Raw genomic sequence first — 23,148 nt, 5'->3', positions numbered from 1 at the left:
GCACTGAGTTGCCGCCATGTGATTGGCTGCTTAGAAATTAAGTGTTAACGAGCAGTTGGACAGGTGTACCTAATAATATATGGCCGGTGAGTGTATATACAGTTTATAAAAATTTCACATGCATATGCAAAAGTGTTCATTTGGATAAGCAGCACATAATTACAGCATAACTGCATCACATTATGTGAATATTCAACAATCAAATTATTTGTGAGAATAAATAACTCTGTTACTCAATCTGTTATGAGATCATTATTACAACAGCTAACATGAATTTTGTTGGCAGTGTTTGGGCCCACCTTAAGCATGAGACTGCTCAGAGTACAGTTTGACCCACTGGTACCTACCAAGGTTATAAACATTGTCGTAAACTGAAATAGATATAAAATCAATGCATTACAAAAAAAAGACAACTATGTCTACATGTAGAGTAGACTATGTAATGTCTGTTTGCAAAACTAAAAACTAAAAAAATTAAATCATCGAGTAAATGTCCTTAGTTATCGTCTTTGTCAATGTCTGTCATAGAGCAAATAACACAATATCTTTGTTGTTGTCATTTCCGACCATGGACCTGTTTTATGCAGTCAATGCCGTAGACATATATGGTTTCCGACTGGAAACCCAGAAATTTCGTCATTCCATGTCAAATAAAAAACAACATAGTCCATGTGAACAATTTATTAAAGGGAAAAATACCACAAATTTAAAAAAAAGTATATTTGAGAAGTGCGGACAAGGAGACTAACCTAGCTTACCTTAACAAGGTAAAGGAGAAAACATATAATAACCCATTCAAAAAAACTAAAACTAATAAAAAATAAACTTTAAAAAATAAATTTAAAAAAATAAACTAAACTAGCAAACACGCTTTAAAAATAATCTGAATTTGAAAAAAAAACTAACTTAAAATGAAAACTAATGAAAAATGCAAAACTATAATAACCTTGGTACCTACACATTGAAAGGAGCCAATTTAGTTACCAGGCCTCTGCTCAAGATATATCCACTTCTCTGTGAAGTACACCAGGCACATCCAACCAGCAGAGTGAAGGCATTCGCTGAGCACTTTGGAGGATTTACAAATCCCACCTGACCGGGGAACACCTCTGGATTCCCAACAAAGAGCTGGAGTTTGTGGTTTGGGAAAAGGATGTCTGGGCTACTTTGTTTAGCCTCCTGTCACCAAGATAAATGGCAAAACTGTTTTTGCATTTTGTGTTTTCAATCCATTTTTGTTGAGTTACATTGGGTCCCTATATCTTGGTTTTAGACAGCAAGGCTTTCCTTTTCTTTACATTTCACAGTATGTTCCTTAAAAATGTATGCAGCTCCTTGACCAAAAACCAGCCAAACATACAAAGTCAATTAGTTTATTGATCACATTGAGCATGTGAACTAAAACACACTATGACACTGTGAACACAAATAATTATGAAGATTGTTAACTTGTTGACACTGTCTCCTAAAGTCTGTAGACAAAAGTTCATACAGAATGTACTCGTGGCTATAAAAGCAACAAATCTGTTCATGGTTCAAATTGCAGTTAGACATCGGAAATGACCAGGATGCCCAGGCAGAATGCAAGTCACTGAAAGTCACAAAGGAACTCCTCCAGGGGCCCATTGTGATATATGTTTGTAGTCTGCATGATGCAATAAGAGTCAGGTGCTTTCTCAGCAACTCCTTTATATATTCTTCCTTCACAGCCCAGAAGGTGCCTTTTTATGTTCTCTCTCCAACAAGTTCCCAAAACTATATGGTTTATGTCTACCCTCTGATACCGTGCACGGGGGCTTTTAATAAATGAGCACACCTAGCGGTGACAGGAGAATGACACGCAGGAGCGTTTTCCATCTTTATATCTAAACCAGGGAATGTAACAGTTGCAGTTTTAAACACGTTAATGAAAAGATTGTTGTTTAGGTTAAATTCAGACGTTACTTGATTGTACTTGATACGTTAGTTGGAAGAAAAGCTTGCCTTCTACTTTTATTTTTAACCAGGACATAAACTGCAGTCTCCTAGGTAAAGGAAATTTGGCCCACGTACAGTACACTTTGTTACCTTACTTTCTGCTTTGCAACTGTCATAGCAATTACTATGGCCACAACAGGGCACCGCCATTATAAAACATAAATATAATTCTCAATTGCTGTTTGAACAAACAACTTATGTGGTCGTTTTTTGGGGGAAGAACGTTTCTCTCGTTCCGTGTTTTGTGCTTTTTGGACACCTACATCCAATACATAGTAGTTAACAGTCTAATATGTACTGTAGGTAACTGGCCCATTAGTAGGCATACCTGAAAATGTTAAATTGCTTTTCAGCATTGTGAGCTGCTTGTTCTTCCTTTTAGTTTGTAAGTGCAGAACACACATTCACATTCACATTCCTTACCAAAGAACTGTTAGACGAAGCGGTTAATTTGTATATAGTTATACAGTATATATATATATTTGATATCACATATAACCACAAAACATTGGGTACAAATCTCCAAACTGATTCTGTTAAATGGTGAGTAACCATAAAAAATCACACACAAAAAAATCTGAATAAATGATACAGGAGTGAATAACAGAAATCAACAATAAACAACAGGAAACAATCCATTAACAATGATGTGTAGGGAGGCATAAAATGCTGCTAAGTACTGAGGACAGTTTTAATGCAGTCAAGGAAATACATATTTAAGTACAATACTTTCCTCATACCGTGCTTATAAAATGCAATGTGTACAGTATGTTGAGCAAAAGATACTGGTCTGTAGAAAGCATGCAGTAGTTTTATAGGGATAAAACAATGTCAGTAGCAGATACATTGATTTTTTGCTATTTTTATAAAGTAATTATTACAAAGTTCACCTCAATCGTTCATCTCTGTGGCATTGTTTTGAATTCTATAGGTCAGATAGTACAGCAACTCTTTGTTAACCCTGCAAAGCCCCAGAAGGCTCAATTACAGAAAAGAACAGGGAAGTGCATGATCCAATTAAATATAAAGAAACAAGAAAAACTAATATTTAAAACTGTGCCTTCATAAGTAAACAAAACTAATGGGCATTTATTTGTCAGTCTTTGTTATATTTATCCAGTCTTTGTTATGACTGGGTGGCCATATAGTAATAACTACAATACATTAAGGCAGAATGAATTCAAGGTTATCCAATAAATACATCTAAAGCCAAATACTCAAAACATAATTACTGCAATAGTAGCTAGGTAGTTGGTTTATCAGTGGGAACATTTGTTTATGGCACATCTCTGATTACATTATTTGAGGCATTCTGTCCCTTTTGTTTGTCTTGTTAGTCATTGTAAGCGTATTGTTGCAAGGTTTTAGTCAATTTGGACTCACTTATCTAATCACTTGTTCCCTGCATTTGGATGAGGCTACTGACTCAGTAGGAACACTGCCCAGAAGTCTTGTTTTGTATTGTCTTTAGCTTTGCCAAGTCTAGCTTGGCTGCAACCAAACTGTGGGTTGTTCTGGGTGTATTCCCTGAATATAGGACAGTTCTTTTTTTGATTTCACAAATTCAACAAAAAACTTTATTTATAAAAAGAAAATGTCCAGTTGTGCCATTGATACGTTGTGTGATCAATTGTACATTGTTAAAGTAAATAAATGCATTTCTACATTTCTTCAAGTGCACATTTGTCTCAAAGACTGAAAACGTTGAATTACTTAGAACACAAGAAGATACAGACTGAAACCATATGGAAAGAATATCGCATTACAACAAGTAAACTTGGCGTATGAAATACATTTGAATCCTACACATTGCCTTACTCTTATCAGTATTTTAAATTATGTTTGTAAGAATTTCAATGGTCTTGTGTGCAATAAAGCTGTTTTACGAATAAAAAAAAAATCACAAGCTATCGGTCTTTTTTTAAATAAAAATGCAAGTAGCTGTGTAGCAAGCAGTGTGGCTAACTATTTGAGCTAAAAAAATCCTTTTACTGTTGGTTCTTGTTCTGACTGCTGTGCTCAACATTGTTTTTTGTTCAGTAAAACAGTACATACATGTGATATACTTTAACTTTACAGTTAAAGTATATCAATGTGTAAATGTATTCAAGAGCACACACTGTGTATTGCATTTATTTCTCAATGTACAGTATAGGCACATAATCAACACTATTACTACTAATTTTAGCGCTAGCTAGCTAGTAAGCTAGGGTGGCCAGACGTCCCAGATTTCGGCGACCTGTCCCTGGCTGGATCTGTCCTCCGAAATTTCCCCGGTTTTCACTGTGACTGACAGACCCGAAATTGGAATGATAGAATGAAAACACTGACAAAACGTAGCCGATAGTTGCACACCTTACACATGCAGGCTCCAGACCGCCAGAGCCAGCGGTGCTTGGAGATGTTTTAGAAGCTGTGTGTTACGATGCTAAAATCACTGATTATTTACATGGAGTCTGGTGGGTTTAGCGAACACAATTTCGTGAACTTTAATGTTTTAAAGGGATCTTAATCTTTAACAGAAAGGTCGACCTCCTTAGAAATCCTTTCCATGATGTTGTCAGACACTTAGAATATTAATCTGAGTCTGTCAGCAGCAAAACAAGCACTTTTATGAACATAAATACAAGCTGGACAATTATCCTATTTACTCACGCTGCAGCTTGTTTCTCTGCTGCCGACTGCAGCAATCTCGTTTAATACTGCATTAATGACAAAAGGAAAAAATGTCATCAATAGTTTTTATTGTATCTGATTCTCAAGGAGCTGTTGCAGAAACAAGCCTTGAGCAATAAAGCAGAAGCTGTCAGTAGTTCAGTACATTACAACATTATGAAATATTGAGACTTTCTATCTTGAAATATTAGGACTTTCTATCTTGAAATATTAGGACTATAAGGACTTTCTATCTTGAAATATTAGGACTTTCTATCTTGAAATATTAGGACTATAAGGACTTTCTATTTTGAAATATTTAGACTTTCTATCTTGACGTATTAGGATTTTTTATCTTGAAAAATTAGGACTTTCTATCTTGAAACATTACCTTCTGAGGTGTAGTGGAGTGGAGTAGGAAGTGCCAACAGGGGTGGGTCTAGGATCAGACCTTGGGGGGGGGCTCAGCCCCTAATGAGAACAGCTCTAGGTCTTGTGTCCCCTGTTTTAAGTTTTACAAAAGTAAAAACATTACTTGTTTTGGAGGTAAATACGCTTCTGAGCTGCTAATGTCCCCGGATTTTGTCTGAGAAATCTGGTCACCTTATACTAAGCTACACACACACACACACACACACAAAAGGGAAGTGGACCAATGTAGTGTAATAACTTCCAGCACATCCATCAGGGGCTCAAGTAGAGGAGTGCTAGTTAGCGGCGTTAACTAGTAGCAGAACATCTCCTTTATTGTCAAATTACATCCATCATTTATTTTGATAAGCTTTACTAATTAATACATGCCAGTGTGAAATGTTATTATGAACATTGTCGTTGGCTGTTGATGTCAATTACTGCAGGCTAATCTTAGTAGCTAGGCAGCTATCCTTATTGTTTGGTGGATGTTTTGAGTTTGAAAGTCAAGATCTTGAGTTTAGGGTTTGTCCCCACCAGAACAGGTTTCTTTTTCCATTTTTTTTTTTTTTTTTTTACTTCCACTATGTCACCTCCGGGACTCCTTAGTTCTCTGCACCTGTCCCAATGCATGGATTGGTGGGCTTTTAATATAGTTACGACTTCAACGAAGATTAGAATTCATGCCCTGTGTCCTGCCAACAAAAAAGCAGTGAAGAATTTTGATTAATTTAACCTTTATATTACCTAACCAAGTACTTTTAATAATGACTACTTGCCTACTTTTTTGGATACATTATGAGGGATCAGGAATACATTCAGGTATGAAGGAGAGAGTAAATGGAAATTGGCAAAAACATTTTGTTTTAGAACTGAAGGACAACTAACTGTATTCCTTGCACAAGCATACTACATACTACAAGCACGTACTACATACTACAAGCACGTAGTATGTGTGATATATAATATACATACTATATGTTGCATTGTGGCAAAAAAGTGGTTTTTATACGTCCATATACAGTACAGAAAAATACAACTTTTTTATTGGGATGCCTCTGTTTTAAAGATCTATTTCTCTCTCTCGCTCTCTATCTCTCTGTCTTCCTCTGTTATTCTGTTTCACTATATATCAGTGAATAAGAGAGCTTTACCTTGCTCTTGGCCAATTAACCTGATTCATGGACAGGTGTGCCAACTGGCTATGTCAGGAGAAAACCAATTTCTCTCTGTATCCAGCTGGTGCTCAAAGCACACCCACCTATTCAAAAGTATTGTAGCTGGTGAACGACTCCCTGGAGGGTGTTGCAATATGGTTTCCATCAACACACTGAAGTGCCCTTCAACAAGGAACTGAACCCTAACTGCTCAAAGTGTGCTCTGCTGGTGATCCTGACCTTTGAAGTAATATGATGCCTGGCTGCCATTTGTGTGTGAAGGATGAAGATTTTGAATACTTAACAATTATGGTTTAAAATGTTAGCACTATTAATTTAGCTTGCAGATGACAGATACTTAACATACTTTGAATCACAGTGAACATGATGTTTCATTCATATGTAACAGAGGAAGTGCAAACACCTTTGAAAACATTACATTATTTAAATGCCATGTGAACTGAACTGCAATCATATGCTTGAATGTGCCATTATGTGATAACTCAATTGGGGTGTAAAAGAAAAAGTAATTAAAGATTTAAACCCTCGTGAACATTGATACCCTTCTAAATTCTGTATGAATTGGTATTAAAAGAAATTAAATCATTCTGCAGTTTCAGCAAGACATAATAGTGATGCAAACACTGTGGTGAGACTTTGTGACTTAGATGTCTTTACTACATACCAGTACAACACAGACACACTGCATGCGGACCCCCCATGCTAGTTGGGTTCCCAGAAACCAAGCTGGGGCAGGAGCAGAGTATCCAGTCAAACTTGACTCAGCGAAGTCCATGATGGCGCAAGATCATACTGTCACGAACACTGGAAAACGGACCCAAAGATTCAAACCCACACAAGACTCTAGTACGTAAAATTCAATGGCTTGCTAATAACAGCAAGCTAATAAACTCACAGACAACAGTGCCCAAAAACAGCAGGCAAAGGGAGATCCAGAAAAACAGGCGTTGGTCAAAATCCAGGGAAAACAACAGGAATTCACAGGGCAGGACTCAAGGAAGAACGCTCGAAGGCTGAACACAAGGAAGCAGACCATCTTGCACTGGGTTAAGGGAAAGACTAAACTTAAATACACAAGACAGGGAAGACAATGAGATACAGATGCAACACATTAGGGCGGGGACAGCTAATCACACAGGTGGGAAAATCTATAAGAACAAGTAAAACAAGGCAACACAAGGGAGAACAGAGAAGTTTCAAAATATAACAGAAAACATGAAACATGATAAGCAGTTCAAATAGAATTACATTGTTTCCCACTTTGGGATAAATGCATTATTCAATATTCCAATCAGTCTTAGCCCCTAGTATAATCAGTTTATGTAATGTCTGAATGACCAACTGAAGTGATTCACTGTAATGCATGACAAGTGTAGCCGGAGGGATTGACTTTGGGAACTGGTAGGTCGCTGGATCAAGTCTCCGTATGGACCGAAGTACAGATTGTGGACTGGTAGCTGGAAACATGACAGTTCACCTCCTGGGCACTGTCCCCCACCCCCAACTGCTCAGGCCGCTTGTAACAGACACATGATCATGTCTTTGTAAGTAAAAAAAAGAAAACCTTCAAATTGTACTACAGTGCTACTACAAGACTTTTATTCACTTATAAAATCTTTTAGTGTGAACCAGCCACCATCTTTCAATTTTGTTTCATAAAATGAATCACGGTCCAGATTGTTTCAAGGGGGTAAAGGGAGAACAGGATTTCTCACAAAAAATGAAGGTCCTAGCAATTACCTCCTCTATTGCATCTCTCTAAAAAGCCTTGTAATGTGTGGCAATGTTATTGAGGTTAATGGCAGTAGAAGCAGGGGACCACTTGCTTTGATAGATGAGGACAACCGGCATTTAAACCATGAATGCTAAGACGGACAAGACAATCCTTTACTGAAAGAAGAGCATGCAATAGATCCAAATGGGATGGCTGAGAATTAATGTGTGTGTTTCCTCTCAATGTGTTATCTAGCTTGATGGTCAAGATAGTATATTTTGCTCTTCCTCATCTGTCTTTTTTTTTACTCTGCCGAGTAATCCATTTTCCTCAATTTCAGGTCTTGAGGCTTGTCACTGAGGGCCATGGGATCAATATTTGCCAAGTTTAAACCACAGGATTATCCGTCTGTCAGGGCTCCCAACAGAAGCTCTCAACTGTGACATAAATCTTGGACTGTCCTCCACCATTTGAGAAGGTCACACCTCCAAACAGCTTTTGTTATATTGTACACCTAAAGGACGGATTAAGTAGTCGATAATGTCACTCCTACACATATACAGTACAATGCTACGCACAATAAGCCTTGAAAGTTCTATTTTAAATTTACCATATATTATTTAATCTTGCTGCTGTACTGCTATGCTGGGTTCTTTTCATGCAGAGTACATTTTGAGTACATTGAAGAGGTAAATACATTGTTGCTAAGCCTAAATTATACAGACATAGGTTGAAGTTGCTATGATAAGGGTATTCAAGTAATTAAATGTATTAGAAAAAAAGGATGAATGTTGTTTGGCCGCGGAAAAAGCTATTGAGATACTAAAGGACAAGACTAAAATAGAAAAACATCAGATAAAGTCAATGATTTATATTTGATCCACAAATCCCACGAAAAGACCAAAACCAATGATGCATTATTACAACTCTTTCCTACATTTATAGTGTGGCTCTTATCATTAGGTTTATTGGTTCATATTCAATGTGTTAATCTTTGCAAAACCCACTGCAAATAAAAAATCTATTAAAAAAAGAAGAAAAAAGTTTTCAATTTTATACAGCAGCTGGACGTTGTATGCGGAATTGAATAAAAACAAACTGCAGTGCACATGTTGATGTACATGAAGGATGATGTTTACCGGTGCAACGATGAGGCAAAACAATGTTGAATTTGATGATATTAATAGTTTTTGTGTGACAATGGAGGACTGCGGCAAAGGGGATTACTGCATATCAGGCTTGTATAGCTATTGGGTTACAGATACCTGTATATTTCTTTAAAGTGTTTTAACCAGTTGTGAAGCCAGTGATCTTTTTCCTTACACATGGATGCCCTTTACCGTAATAGTACTGTCTTTGACAACATCAAGCCTATCTAATTTGTCTAATTAAGACATGCTTGGTTAATTATTAATGTTATGCAGACCAAAATATTGCTCTGCATTGTTAGTCACTGTTTGCTGCTGTCAGTACAACACGGATAGAACATAAATAACAGGCAATACACAAATAGTGAGCAGGATCACAGAGGAATATCAGCAATATCTCTAAAATTAGGCCCATGTTACAGAGCTGTGTCCTTGCTCAGCAGCAAAGGTCAACCTGCAAACTCAACATTAATCTCCCAAAGTGCAGTGATGGCGCCACTTTGCAGAGTAGAATGCCCTTGAAGAGTAGGATAGCACATTTGGGTTCATTACTGTAAATCTTGGCCCTGTCTTGTATGATGCATTGTAAACATGCACCGCTTGCTTTTCCACATTGGTTTAATACACATGACTTAAGTAATAAAATAAACAAGCTGCCAGGGGCAGACAAACAGATTGTCCTGAATCAAGCACAACAGAATCCATTTTGTCTTTTTTGGGATCACATTTTTTTATTTTAACAAATACACTACAGATACCGAAGACACAGTGCACCTTTTCCACAATCCTTCCTTGCAATCAAATGTTTCCACACCAAAACAAGGAGAGGAAATATGGGAAATAGGGAGACAATAAAAACACAACATCAAGAATGATGTCCTCAGCTCACAAACAAGACACAGAAACATACAGACAAACACACAAACAAACAAGAGGCATTGACAGGGAGACCGGCATAGGACAAAAGGGACCAAACACTTTCACAGATTGAAGCCAGAAGGCTATAGCACAAGTCTACAGCATGTATTTCAAGGATTCAGAAAGGCCGAGCCAAATGTCCAAAGTTTTTCTTGGTGTTCCATTTGTACAAGCCGCAATCTAAAAACTACCGTGGAAAGCAACTCAAGTATTTTTGATAGCCATCGCCATGCTTTTCAAGAGCGGGAGATGAAGCTAGCAGTAATGGGGGATAGAAACTGAAGATGCAACATCCGCATCGTTGGGCTGAAAGAGGGTTAGAAGGCTGTAATGCTATTCAATATCTCCCACGCTCTCTGCCTAAGTGGTTCCCAAAATTGTCAGATGCTCAGATCGAGATTATAAGAACCCAACAAATTTACAGTGATAGCCCAAAGAAGAACTCTACTAATTGCACAGTGATCGTCAACACGCTTCAGTACACAGACAGGCAGGCGATCCTACTGGCTGCACGGAAATTTCCGCCCGTGGTTGGGGACAGAAAGATTTGGTTTTTCCCGGACTACAGCAACATCACGGTCAAGCAGCGCCAAGCCTTCTATCAAACCATGGATTCAGCAAGAGTCAAAGGTCTGGATTTTTCCTGCTCTATCCGACAACACTGAAGATCAAGGAAGGCTGCCGGTACAGAGCTTTCACCTCTGCTAAGGATGCTGAAGATTACGTGGGGTGGGCTGCGCCCCGTCCTCTTGTTGCCTCAGATCCCATTGCAGAGAACACCTTGGAAGAAGATCAGGATTAAAACAACTGCCTGATGAACATGGACTTGTCTTAATCTCTTGATGTGTCTTAGTTTTATTTAATTGGTTTCTGATTTGATTACAGAAACTGTTTTTAAATGACAAATCTGTCCTACTTAATATAGGCTCCAAAGGTTAAATAGGCCATTTCTAGATAAAGGCTAGGTCAGAGTGTCCTTTCCAGTTTGCTTTCTATTTTATGCTCTTTGTTTCCTATTTTTTTTGACGAGAAATGCATTTATTTTAAAGTCAGTTAAGTGCGGAACCAGTTGCTGTTGCAACCATGTAACTATGGGCTGCTACTCCTTTTTGCCGCCCCGTGTCAAATCTCACAGACCTATTTTGAGTGTTAGCCTTCTGGCTATGTTCCCCCTCGTCTTGCTTTCCCTTTGGTGTCACTGACCTTGTCTGTTTTTATTCTGTGTCTTGCATGTTCTGTATGTTGAAGACAGTAGCATGTTGCTTTTCCACATCTACTTTAATTTAGAGCATAATCACGACATCATGATATCCTGGAGGGACTGTTAAAGGAGCCTGTTTGTAAATCAATTGTCCCTGCTAACATACCCATTGTTAAACAGTTGAAATATTTAAGCATTGGTGTTTTCCCTTGCTTAAACCGGATTGTTAAGCATAACTATTCTGTTACTCTGAACAACGTTTTGAAAGATACGGATAAATGGATGGGTCTATTGAAGCCTGTATCTATGTGGTTAAAATGAATGTTTCACCCAGGATTCATTTTGCCAGCTCTATGCTACCTCTTTCCTCCCCTTGTGGTTATTGGCATAAATTACAATCCGCAGTATTCATCTGGAAAGGAAAATGGCCGTGACTTAAGAGGTCTACTCTACAGAGGAGGAAAGAGGATGGTGGCCTCTCAGTGGTGGTTTCTAACGGTTTGCAAGGAGCCAAAGGGCTGACAGATCATTCAGAATCAAAACTTTGACAGTAACACGTACAGTATCATTAATAATGGCAGATATTTTGGATGCAACATTTTCAAGAACGAACCAACAGGACAGCAATCCTAGATCATATGAAGATATGTACCTTGAGCCTTTACTGGGCAGAAAGTATATACAGGGCTGTTGATTGTTTTCGTGTGATGCATTTCTACAGGGTTGAGATATGTCCTATGAATGAAATTGTAGTGAATCTGTTAATGGTTTGGATTGCGTGATACTTCTGGAACGTTAGAACATGCCAGTCAAGGTCGACACTGGGCAATTGTATACCCAGATCCTCTCAATAGGAAGGCCAACGCGGCCAGATCTCCCCAAGAACTGATAAAGCCTAGATACAATACCACAGGTTTTTGGCTACATAGTAAATGACTTCTGGATAGAATGGATGGGCAAAGACCTCTGCCAGAGGACACTGTATGCCTTGAGTGCTGATATTAATTTAAGGTAAAGGAAAAAAGAAATAGAATGGGGTAGATTGAATGCGTTTTGTAAGTCAGAAAACGGTAATAAACCAACCTTACTAAAAATGTCCTTTAGACAATGAACTCCCCTCTGTTCCCACTGTGGTGCTGTTATAGGCCTCCCACCAATCAGGAGAGCTGTATTATTGAATAGTGAAGAAAATGTTTGCCAATGTTCAGGTAGGGAATGATTCCTTACCCCAAGTGAAGGAGTTTAAATACCTTGGGGTCTTATTTGCAAGTGAGGTGACAATCATGCGGGAGAATGGTCGGAGAATCGGCGCAGAGGGTCCGGTATTATATTTAATTTATCGCACCGTTGTGACAAAAAGAGAGCTGAGCCAGAAGGCAAAGCTCTCCAACCCCCGGTCAGTTTACATTCCTACCCTCAACTATGGTCATGAAGGCTGGGTTGTGACCGAAAGAACGAGATCCAGGGTACAAGCGGCCGAAATGGGTTTCCTCAGGAGGGTGGCTGGTGTCTCCCTTAGAGATAGGGTGAGAAGCTCAGTCATCCGAGAGGAGCTCGGAGTAGAGCCGCTGCGCCTTTGCGTTGAAAGGAGCAAGTTGAGGTGGGTCGGGCATCTGGTAAGGATGCCTCCTGGGAGCCTCCCTAGGAAGGTGTTACGGGCACGTCTAGCTGGGAGGAGGCCTCGGGGAAGACCCAGGACTAGGTGGAGGGATTATATCTCCAACCTGGCCTTGGGATCCCCCAGTCAGAGCTGGTTAATGTGGCTCAGGAAAGGGAAGTTTGGGGTCTCCTGCTGGAGCTGCTACCTCCGCAACCTGATACCAGAAAAGCGGACAAAGATAGATGAATGGATGATGGTTGTTTGCCAATGTATACTTTTCAAGTTTTTGGGATCAATAAATATTTATCTATCTATCTATCTATATATCTATCTACAAGTTTTGATAAGATGAGAGATAAAGGGGCCAAAGCAAATCTTGCATGTTTGTTAGAGATATTAGAAAAAAAGAACGTCATGGAGTGACCAGGCTCTGTCATAGCATTTTCTAACATTCATAAATGTATATATTGTCAATAAATGTACATTAGTTTTAAATAATTTAATTTACTTCTGTCAGCATATATTAATCAAACTAACTTCAGCTGAAACTTTACACACAACCGAGTACTACCGCCACATCACTGCACAATAAAGGAAAGATTGCCTCTGATCCAACTGTGAACATTGTGAAAAATGGTGGCAGGACTGACAGCATTCAATGGTCACTGGATTTGACATGCTCAGGGGCCTATTTGCCCACCTGGGGGGATGCTGGTGGTTGTGGGAGTCAATGAGCCATAGAAGAGTTTTCCCTTCAAATGCCATATAGCGAGACACCCAATTTTGTGTGCTAAATTTACATTTTTCGTGGATTCAGTGGTTTATTTGTCACATATACACACATGCCTACAATACACACATAACATAGACTGAAATGTGGCATATTTCTAATATAGATAGAAGAAAAAGAAGCGTAAAGGATTACAATTAACAGTTAGGATAAAATTATACATGGAAAAGGTAAATATTTGCAAATAAAAGTAAGTGCAAATTTGTACATATGTTCTTTTTTTACAAATTATATATTTTACTGACATGGGAATTCATCAATGGCATTTTAGCTATATATGATACAGATTTAGATCAGTGTCTACGTCAAAGCAGATTTCTTAACTTATTTTAAAGCTAAAATGAGAAATGTGAACAATTATAAATAAATAACAAATAGATAATCATTTTATATATTGTGCTTTAACCGTGAACCATCATAATTGCAGATACATTTTTCCCCACAACATGAACATTTCCCCACACTACAGTCTTCCACTGTTAGCCTGGGGAGGGATAACACTGCACCATGTCTCTTCCAATACATATGTCACCAGCTATTTGTGCTGCTTATTTTTACCTGTCACATAGCACATTCCCAAAGACACACAGAGGTTAACAAAGTATACACTGCTGTGGGGAAGTGATAGCAGCACACTGGTATGCTCCTTTAAAACCTAATTTTATAGGAAACACTGGTGTATCATTTGCTTTAATGTGCTACTCACGCACACTCAAAGGATAGCACTGACAAAGCTGATTGATAAATGACCGTTTTGTCCAACCACTCACTTCCTGTGCTGGATTTTAACTTAAATTGAATTTCAAGCTCCAATGAAATGTCAGTGTTAACACACTAGAAACCTTCTCAGGGAAAATGTTGCTGTCAATGCAGAAAGACATTTTAGCTTTTCCCTGCTTCTTTCTTTGGCCCTTTACCAAACATCCTCATTCATCATTCATTCAAATACACTTTGAAGGCAGGGACGTTTCCCCCACTGGTACATGGATAATATTCAACGGGATTTCTTACACTTATTATGTGGTATTTTCTTTAAGAGATTTCTGGGTTGTATGGGTCAATTAAATTTGGAATTGAATAATGTAACCTAATATTATTTAATATATAGATGTATAGATGCATATCACTTGTTTTATATCATCGGCATTGCTATTCCAATCCAAATTAATTCATAAAGCACAAAACAGTTGACCAAAGTGCTGTAAAATCAGAGATAACAAAACATAGAAAGAACAGTTCTTCAAGAGTAGTTGTAGATTGTTTGTGTGTGTGTGTGTGTGTATGTCTGACTAACATTTTACAAATGCTGAAGCCAATTTTCACCTTTGAACAATATTACCAGTTTGATGTTATTTAAATCAAAATATTTAATACAGCAAGAAGACGGGATTAACATCCACTTATGACAGTAAGCACATCAAAGATTTGCAGAGACTATCTCTTTACAGGCTAACACCAAAGCCCCTTTGCCCCCCCCCCATGTCTGTGCCCTCTCATCTAGGCTATGAATATTATTAATAAGTGTTATCAACATTGCACAGTCCAAACATATATACTAATTCCAGAGTGTCCAACTCTGCTTAATCAAAAGTAAAGACTATTTTATCTGATGCTCTATTCCAGAGAGCTAAAGTTGATGAGCAGTTTTAATGTTCTAAATAAGTAACAAGGATTTTATGGATGAGTATGCTTATTTTTAGAGGTCAATGTTAGACTCGCAAAAAGCTCTGCAGTAATTGATAAATGGTTGTATGGCCTAGAGATGTATTCAGGGTTACTGGGCTGCAATATGCCTGGAGCAGCTCTTAAACTGAATTATTAAAGACTGTTCTTTTTTGCTTGAAAATTAACATTAAAGTAACCACAATATATACATTCACTGTACAGTATATATACGTTTTATTTTTATTTTTCACATTTCTATTAATTTATTTTGACTACAGTATTTACTTGTACATAATTACTGATATTTTAGCAGTTAACTGGACATAGGTAGTGGTTCATGTGCAAAACTGTCAAATTGTGTTTGACAATGTCAATGTAATTTGCTTTGATTTCATATATGTATTTCCCATCTGCACAACAAACACTAATCACAACTGGTTGTTATATCATTATTAAGTAATCTCACGAGATCTATGGGACTGAAGCTGCATGAGTCTTTATAGATGTTCAGCATGCACCAGGAAATATAGGCTGATGAAGAAGACTGATCCACTGGGTTTACACAGGTTTTTCCATCCAATATTGCATTTTGTTTAAGTGACCAATGCTTAACAATGTCTCTGAAATCACAATTTCCCTGGAAGAATGTATAGTCATCAATTCCAACAAGAGGTTTGAGGAGATTTATACTCAGTAAACGTAATACAACCTTTTTCTGCCACATGACATTGTTTTGTCATTGATTAAATGCCACTTCGCAACACAGTCATGCAACAGAGACCTCATTTATTGATATTGATGGATTTCAATATTGAATGATATAACACCAAAGATTCTTTTGTACCTTAAAATAATGTTCCCAAAATTGTTACCACCGTGCCTCACTCTCCTGTCGCTGCAAGGCTTCAGTCAGGATGAGAGCTGAAACAGCCCCAGCCCCGGGGACACATCCACAATCAGCAGACAGCCAGCTAGCAGCCAGCCCGGTCAGCACTTAGCTAACTCCGGTGCTAAGGACGCTAACAGCAGTTTACCAACCCGTCGGGAGACAGACCCAGGCACCCGAGTCAGAACAGCGGCCATTCGTAATGTTTTTACCTCTGTTAGCACTACCGGTGACCCCCCCTTGCTTTTAGCAGTTTTTACAGTAAGCAGTAAATAGGAATAAAGCACCAAAAGGACTTATACTAAGTTGTCAGATACTAGTAATTTAAAGATGTGGTAGCATTGTATCTGGATGAAAAGGATAACTCTGGGAGTTGGTAGGGGTGTGTCACGATTCTGTCTTCTCACTAAGGTTTGTGCATCTGAGTGTCACGATTTTAGTTTAACATCGCACACTGTTACAGCCATAGTTTCTTGATATTGCATGTTGAGCAGGGGACTTTCGTTGCATGCCATCATCCCTTATTAACTGTTAGCTCTCTATTTAAATACTTGAAGATGGTACACAATAGAAAGTGTTGGCTTCAGGAAGCCTGAAAACTAGGTGGTTAAGCAAGTGGAATGAAAGTTTGACTGACTAAAAACACTTTGTCAAAACTGCAGTTAGATTAATTGTCCATACTCCATATGGAGTGAAGAGGAATCTTTGGATTGATTACAGAAAGGGTTTGCAGTTCTATGTACTGCCTCAAGGAAATCTTCCCCCCACTGTGAATCTTACAACAGCTCCTCCTGACTTGTTGGTTTGCTTCACCCACTCATGGCTTCTGTGCATTACCGTGTTTAAATTCCATCAATGAAATAGAAGTGTGCCACTTTGTTAAACATGTCACAATGCTTGCCTAATTGCTAGCGCGGCACGCCCTCATACTCTCCTTCTGACTGACTAGTAGTCCTTACCTAGCTACTGCACGTGTGCAACTCCCAACAAAGATGGAACAGAAGTGTGATGCCACACTCTGTAGCTAAAACAGAGCTCAATACACAGGGTGAAAAGAGTTTAAAAAATATATAATAAAAAGAAAAATAAGCACTTTAATACGTTAACTGTGTGGGTGGTGACATGTTCTTGAGGATTTTCATACAGACTAAAATGGTAATAAGTTCAACTTTACTTTATTTCCAATAAATCTATGTTAATATTTTTTATTCTCCTTTTAAATACTTAACAACTCTGACTGCGCACAATTGCCTTGAACATTATTGCTTTATATGGCCAGGAATGCTGACGGCCTTGTGTTTTTTGAAAAGTGCAGGGGAATTTAACCTGGCATACCTATACCATAGTCAGCCTGCCAGAAGGGGGTTTGAGCGGAGCATATTATAGCGCTTTCACCTCAAAGGTAAAATCGATCTGAAGAGCACCTAGAGGGTGGAAGGGGAGTGGGAGTGTATTAGGGTAAGTGTCCCTTTTGGCCCTTGACATCTTGCTGTGATGATGACCCAGGCACACTGTGACCCTCCATCCATGGGTTAAGATTTATGCCACGTCTGTGAACCTAAGTTCATGTTATCTCCCTCCAGCAGCTGCTTTCTTCCTCAACCTGCCAACTTCACAGGTTCCAATTCTCAGGAGGGAATAAAACATAGGGAGGACAAAACTATGGTCCACATATTACATTTTTCAGTTTGAGAAATAATATTTCATATGTGATTTTAGCCTGCTGCAGGTATTTGTCATGCTTAACTATAGTGATTGCTGTTCTGTTGTTCCGGTTGTTGCATTTAAAAAAAAAAAAACGATTATTTTATTAACATACCTTTATGTTATATTAGCTGTAAGACTAGTTGATAAAGGTTTTTTAAGGGCTAACGTTGACATTAAATACTGCTGGGTAGACAACTGCTGATACACTGCTGTGTGAGTTGAACACTAAGTATTTAGTTTCATATTGTTGAAAGCAGTGCACAGCAATTTACTGCTACAATGAATTCCCTTTAATGTGTCAATTTAACCAAAATTCAAGAAAATGTATTTTTGTCTTAAAGCAGGTCAAATTTATGATTAAATATTAGGGCTGTAATGATATGGAAAATAAAACCAAAATTGCAACACTCAGCTCCACGAACCTGTGTCACGGAGTGAGAAAGCAGAATCGCAACACACCCCTACCAACTCCAGAGTTATCCTTCCCGTCCACTTCCAGTGCTACCACATCTTTAAATTACTGTTAGTATCAGTCTTTTTGGTGCCTTATTCCTGTTTTGTTGAGTAAATTTAGCTAACTGTAAAGACGGCTAAAGGCGAAAGAGGGGACACCGGTAAAGCTTATGGAGGTATAACGTTACATATGACCGCGGCTCTAGCTCGGGTGCCTGGGTCTATTTCCCGACGGTTCAGTTAGCTGGCGTTAGCGTCCTTAGTTAAGTGCTGACCGGGATGGCTGCTAGCTGGCTGGGGGCTGACTGTAGATGTGTGACTGTTGTTAGCTCTCATCCCGACTGATGCCTCACAGCGCCGGGAGACTGAGGCAGACACACACAGGTGTGCTAGCTAAATTACCATTAGATTAGTCGTCTATCTATACAGTTAACGTTACTGATGAATTCATGGGTTACCCCAGAGTTTTTAATCGTAGTCAAAACAATCATACTAAAATGAAATGTCACAAATGACAAAGTCAGCATGATGACCTACCAACTCTCCAGGGAACAGTTTAATTTGGAGTTAGAGAGGGTCAACATCTTACACTACTGTACATTATACTACAGTATAATCTGATGCAGAAGTTGTAAATTTTAGTGTTTTGTGAGCATGTGTCTTTAGTCAGAAAGTTGATTATTTGAACCTGTTGGGTTAATCCAACACACTGCATGTATCAACAAAGTCTAAAGCTGGTTTGCTTGGCACAAGCTACAATCATGCACAGAGACGTTTTTGCTCACAAGGCATTGTTCGCCGCAGTATTCTGTGAAATGCCAGGAGGCGTACACACAAATTATCTGTGAATAAGCAAGAAGTAAGCGAAAACAGGCTGCCTGGCAACAGCAGTAAACACATTGTGGTAAACATCAACATACAGCCAAACATTGCATTTGTGATCTATAAATATTACCGTTAATGTCGAAATTACTGACTGTCTCTCGATGTCACTCTTTCCATGAGGCCGTTTGTCTCTTCTTTCCCAGTGTGTTGTCTCTCTCCCTGTGGTCTGTACATGAAGAATCATACAGATGGTTGTACAGGCTCGGCTAGTTTTCCCAGGTGACCACGTTGAACACGCAATGATTTGAGTAACAAAAATTCAGAGGTGCAACTTTGCGCTGGACCTGTTGACATTATTATCTAGCTCGCAAACCTCGCGCCAAGAACACCAAGGCAACCATAAACCTACTTTAACGCTGTCATCCATACAATAAATTAGCAAAGATCCTTTTTTGCATAAATATCCTGAAATCTCCCTTTAGCCGTCCTGCCAATGGGGGGGCTGTGGAGGCAGGCTCAGAACTTAATAAATATTCAGTGACACATCTCAAAGTGTCAGCTCAGCAGGTGGGGAAAGGGTGGAGTGATGTATGTAAACCTGCTTTTCTATAGCTGTGGCTTGCAAAGGAAGTCACAGGTTTTAGTGAATGCACCATTTCTCTGTGGAAGTTGCAACTGCTGTATCATTAAACACTACCTTAAACACCGCACTATTCTGCAAGTCTGTTGACTATGCACAAGTGGGTCTTGATTTTCTCACAGACATTATTACCCAATTATTAGCTGATCACATGTGATGTTGATAGCAACACTTTATTTCTCTCAAGGTTACATAATGCTATGTTACCCACATGTTGTCTTTCACTCCAACTTCCCTTTTGGAACAGTGGCCCATCATTTTTGTGTTAAGCTTGGCCTTGTAGGACACAGCTGCATAAGGACACTGCCACACGGATCAAATGTACATGTTCTTTATTTTGTGAAAGACACAAACCACATACCACAGCCAGTGCTATCCATGCATGAGTTGTATGTGCTTGTACACTTTTTATAAAGCAAGATTTTTGTAATTTTAAATGTAATCAACATATGGCAACATTGTGCCATTGTTAAAAAGGAGCTTAAATAGTTGCGTTAATACCAGGACTGGTTGTATTGGATTGCACAACACAGTGTTTTTAATGTGCAGAGAAGGGTGTCATTGTTGTAGGAGTCCATGTGGCTTTTGTTATCACGGTAATACTATGACATGTTTAACTAACCTTTATCACAATAATGAAGTTGCCTTTATCAAACGCATGGTACAGCTGGGCGTTCCCTGGATCTGCCCTGTTCCACATCTGAAAAGATAAATTCCAGTCAAACTGCCCCCAATGTATTTTGGATAAAATAAGTGGAGTGTGATCATTTATTTCTTGTTTAAAACTTAAAAAACAAAGTCATCTATAAATAAACCTCACATTGCACATTATGCTGATGTTGTCTATTTTGCATCCATCTTACATCCAAGATTGATGGAGATTCCACTCACATCTGTCTCACTTTTCGGCTAAAAATAAGAGCATCAAAACCAAACAGCATTCTTTAAAACAAAAACTAAACTGAACTAAAGCGACAACCTAAAGTATTTCTGCATTGTTTTCCTGTATTGATTTTGCAGAGGAGGTAGGCTGCCTTCACATTTTTGTAAGCTTGAACTTCCAAGTTTTAAAGTTGTATATGACTCACAATAAAGAATTTATAAAGTTGACCAATAAAAACTAATAACTAGTATCCACAGCCTCTAACTATTTTCTATGACATATGAAACATTTAAGCTTTTCTGTATTGTATTAAATCAGAATCTGCATAGATAACCAAACCCCTGTAATGTGTGGTGTGATGGTATGAATGTGCATTGAAATATAAATACTGTTATAAAAACCTAAATGTAGTACTTGCAATGTCATGTGTTGAGGGCTGCATTTCTTTACTTTGTTTACATAGTCTTTACAAAACCCTCCCTGAAGTTGATATTTCCCTATCCATATGGGATTTTATGTACATCAAAAATTAATGCTGTACCAACAGAAAATGGCCGCTCCAAAAAGGGATGACCTACTTCTCACATTTAGACCCAAAGGAACTGTCTTTGGAAAAACATGAGAGAGGGATGTTTAGCCAACAGGGCTGCTTTTATAAGCCTCAGCTGAACACGGTTTTTAATCACATCCTGGTTCTGTCTCCTCTTTTCCTTCTAAGAGTCTATCCAGACAGTCAGAAGACATTTGATATCTGAAGTTTTGTTTCACTTTAAACACAACTAGGTAGATGCATTTTTAATAGAAGATCTCTAACAATATAATTTCAGACATATTTGTAGTACCCTAAGGGCATTTTTACAGTTCATTGTTCCGGACTATTTTATAAAAAAGCTTGTAAAACATCAACCCTGTTGTCTACAGTTAATATATGGACATCATTTTTTTCAGGGCAAATTGGGTTATTAGAATATCTGGGCTGCAGTGAGGTCACTTGAATGTTAAAAATGGTTGAAGGACCTTAAAGACAAACAAATAAATAAAACGGAACATGAATCTTACAGACATGTATTGATATCACAGACAGAGCATTAATACCTAAGCCGATTTCCTCTCTAAAACACTTTTCATATGTCTTGGGAGTCACACTGTGAAGAAATAATCATTATTAACTTATTAACTATTAATAACTCATACAGTTGACAAAATACATACATTTTTTCAAAGACGCTTTTGCCCTCATGACATTTACTTATCCCAATATTCAACATACTAATGTCATATTTATTGATATTACACCCACATCAATGCTACACAAGCATATTTGTATCTAAAACAGTTCTCCTATATGCAAAAATAAACATAATAAACATTATAACTCATATAAAGCACATACTATTTACATTTCTTCAACAACGTCCCAAATATATGCCAAATCTCAAACCAGTGACTCCATCCTCCTCTGTAAAACGGTAGTTATCAATCTTGTCCGCTATAAAATCTTTGATCGCAGGCTAGAGTAGTTTGACTGGGAGGTTTGGGCACTTTTCATCCTCCATACAATGTGGGTTACATTGTCCTCACTCCATGGGCTGTGGGTGACGTTGTCTCCCAGATATGAACATGGTGCTTCCGTAAACACAGACCAGACACGGAGCCGGGAGCTAGCGGCAGAAATGAGCGAAAACGTGATGAATTATGGATATCAAGTGGATAAATCTTGGATGTAATCTGGATTTAATGCTCAACGACCCCAACAAAGGCACAAGTTCCAGGCTGGATAGAAAACCACCTGTAGAGACTAGGAAGACCCCAAAGAGACCTCCGTAACCGATAACCGTTAGCTTCAAGCTGCAACTTTTGGTAAGTCTCTATCTTCTATAGTTATTAAATGATTAAATTATGAATCCGAGGTGCTGTTTTTGCTCGTGGGCGAGTCTCTCTGGTTCATTAATATATTTTATTGACCAAATCCCAGGATTAAGGTGAAAAATATTAAAACATGTAAAGATATATTGTCACTCAGTCCTTCCAGGATTTCACAGCCTTGTTTTGTGATTGGTGCGGCCCAAAATGTCTAAATTTGCAAAAATTGTGATAACAGTTCAGATTTCTATGTAGCTAGTAGCATGACATAATTACATCTCATTGGTTGTCTAAATACATTCATCGTTTATCTTGATACGCATGTAAACGATCATGAACAATGAAAACATGATGTTTACTAGATACTAGCTGGCTAGATATTAGCTAGCTAGGTTAGCCTTATTGTTTGTTGGATTTGCAAGAACTTGAATTAAATAAAACTTGATAGCTTGCAAAACAAAGTCAAGATCTTGAAAAAACTCCTGTGTTCTGGGACTTATCTCCCACCCCGACCTCCCCCGTATGCAGATTTGGGCGGTTTAAGAGTAGGTCCATATTATAGTTAAGATTAGTTATCAGTTATAGTTATTATTACTACAGACAGTAGAGAGTGTTGCCTTATGACAATTGTCAA

The 23,148-nt window shown here is 38.3% G+C and overlaps 1 long non-coding RNA gene across 1 annotated transcript; it reads left to right on the top strand.

Moving 5' to 3' along the window:
• The first annotated feature begins 5,281 nt into the window (after positions 1-5,281).
• LOC117945850 lies at positions 5,282-22,857 on the top strand. The gene is made up of 3 exons (XR_004656911.1): positions 5,282-5,351; positions 10,962-10,966; positions 22,770-22,857. It is a non-coding gene; the product is annotated as an uncharacterized LOC117945850 (long non-coding RNA).
• Positions 22,858-23,148: the final 291 nt, after the last annotated feature.

The sequence above is a fragment of the Etheostoma cragini genome, chromosome 1 (assembly GCF_013103735.1).
Source record: "Etheostoma cragini isolate CJK2018 chromosome 1, CSU_Ecrag_1.0, whole genome shotgun sequence".
NCBI classification, from domain to species: Eukaryota; Metazoa; Chordata; class Actinopteri; order Perciformes; family Percidae; genus Etheostoma; species Etheostoma cragini.
Note: the sequence above shows the minus strand (reverse complement) of the source record. Positions and strands in the feature narration are given on the sequence as shown.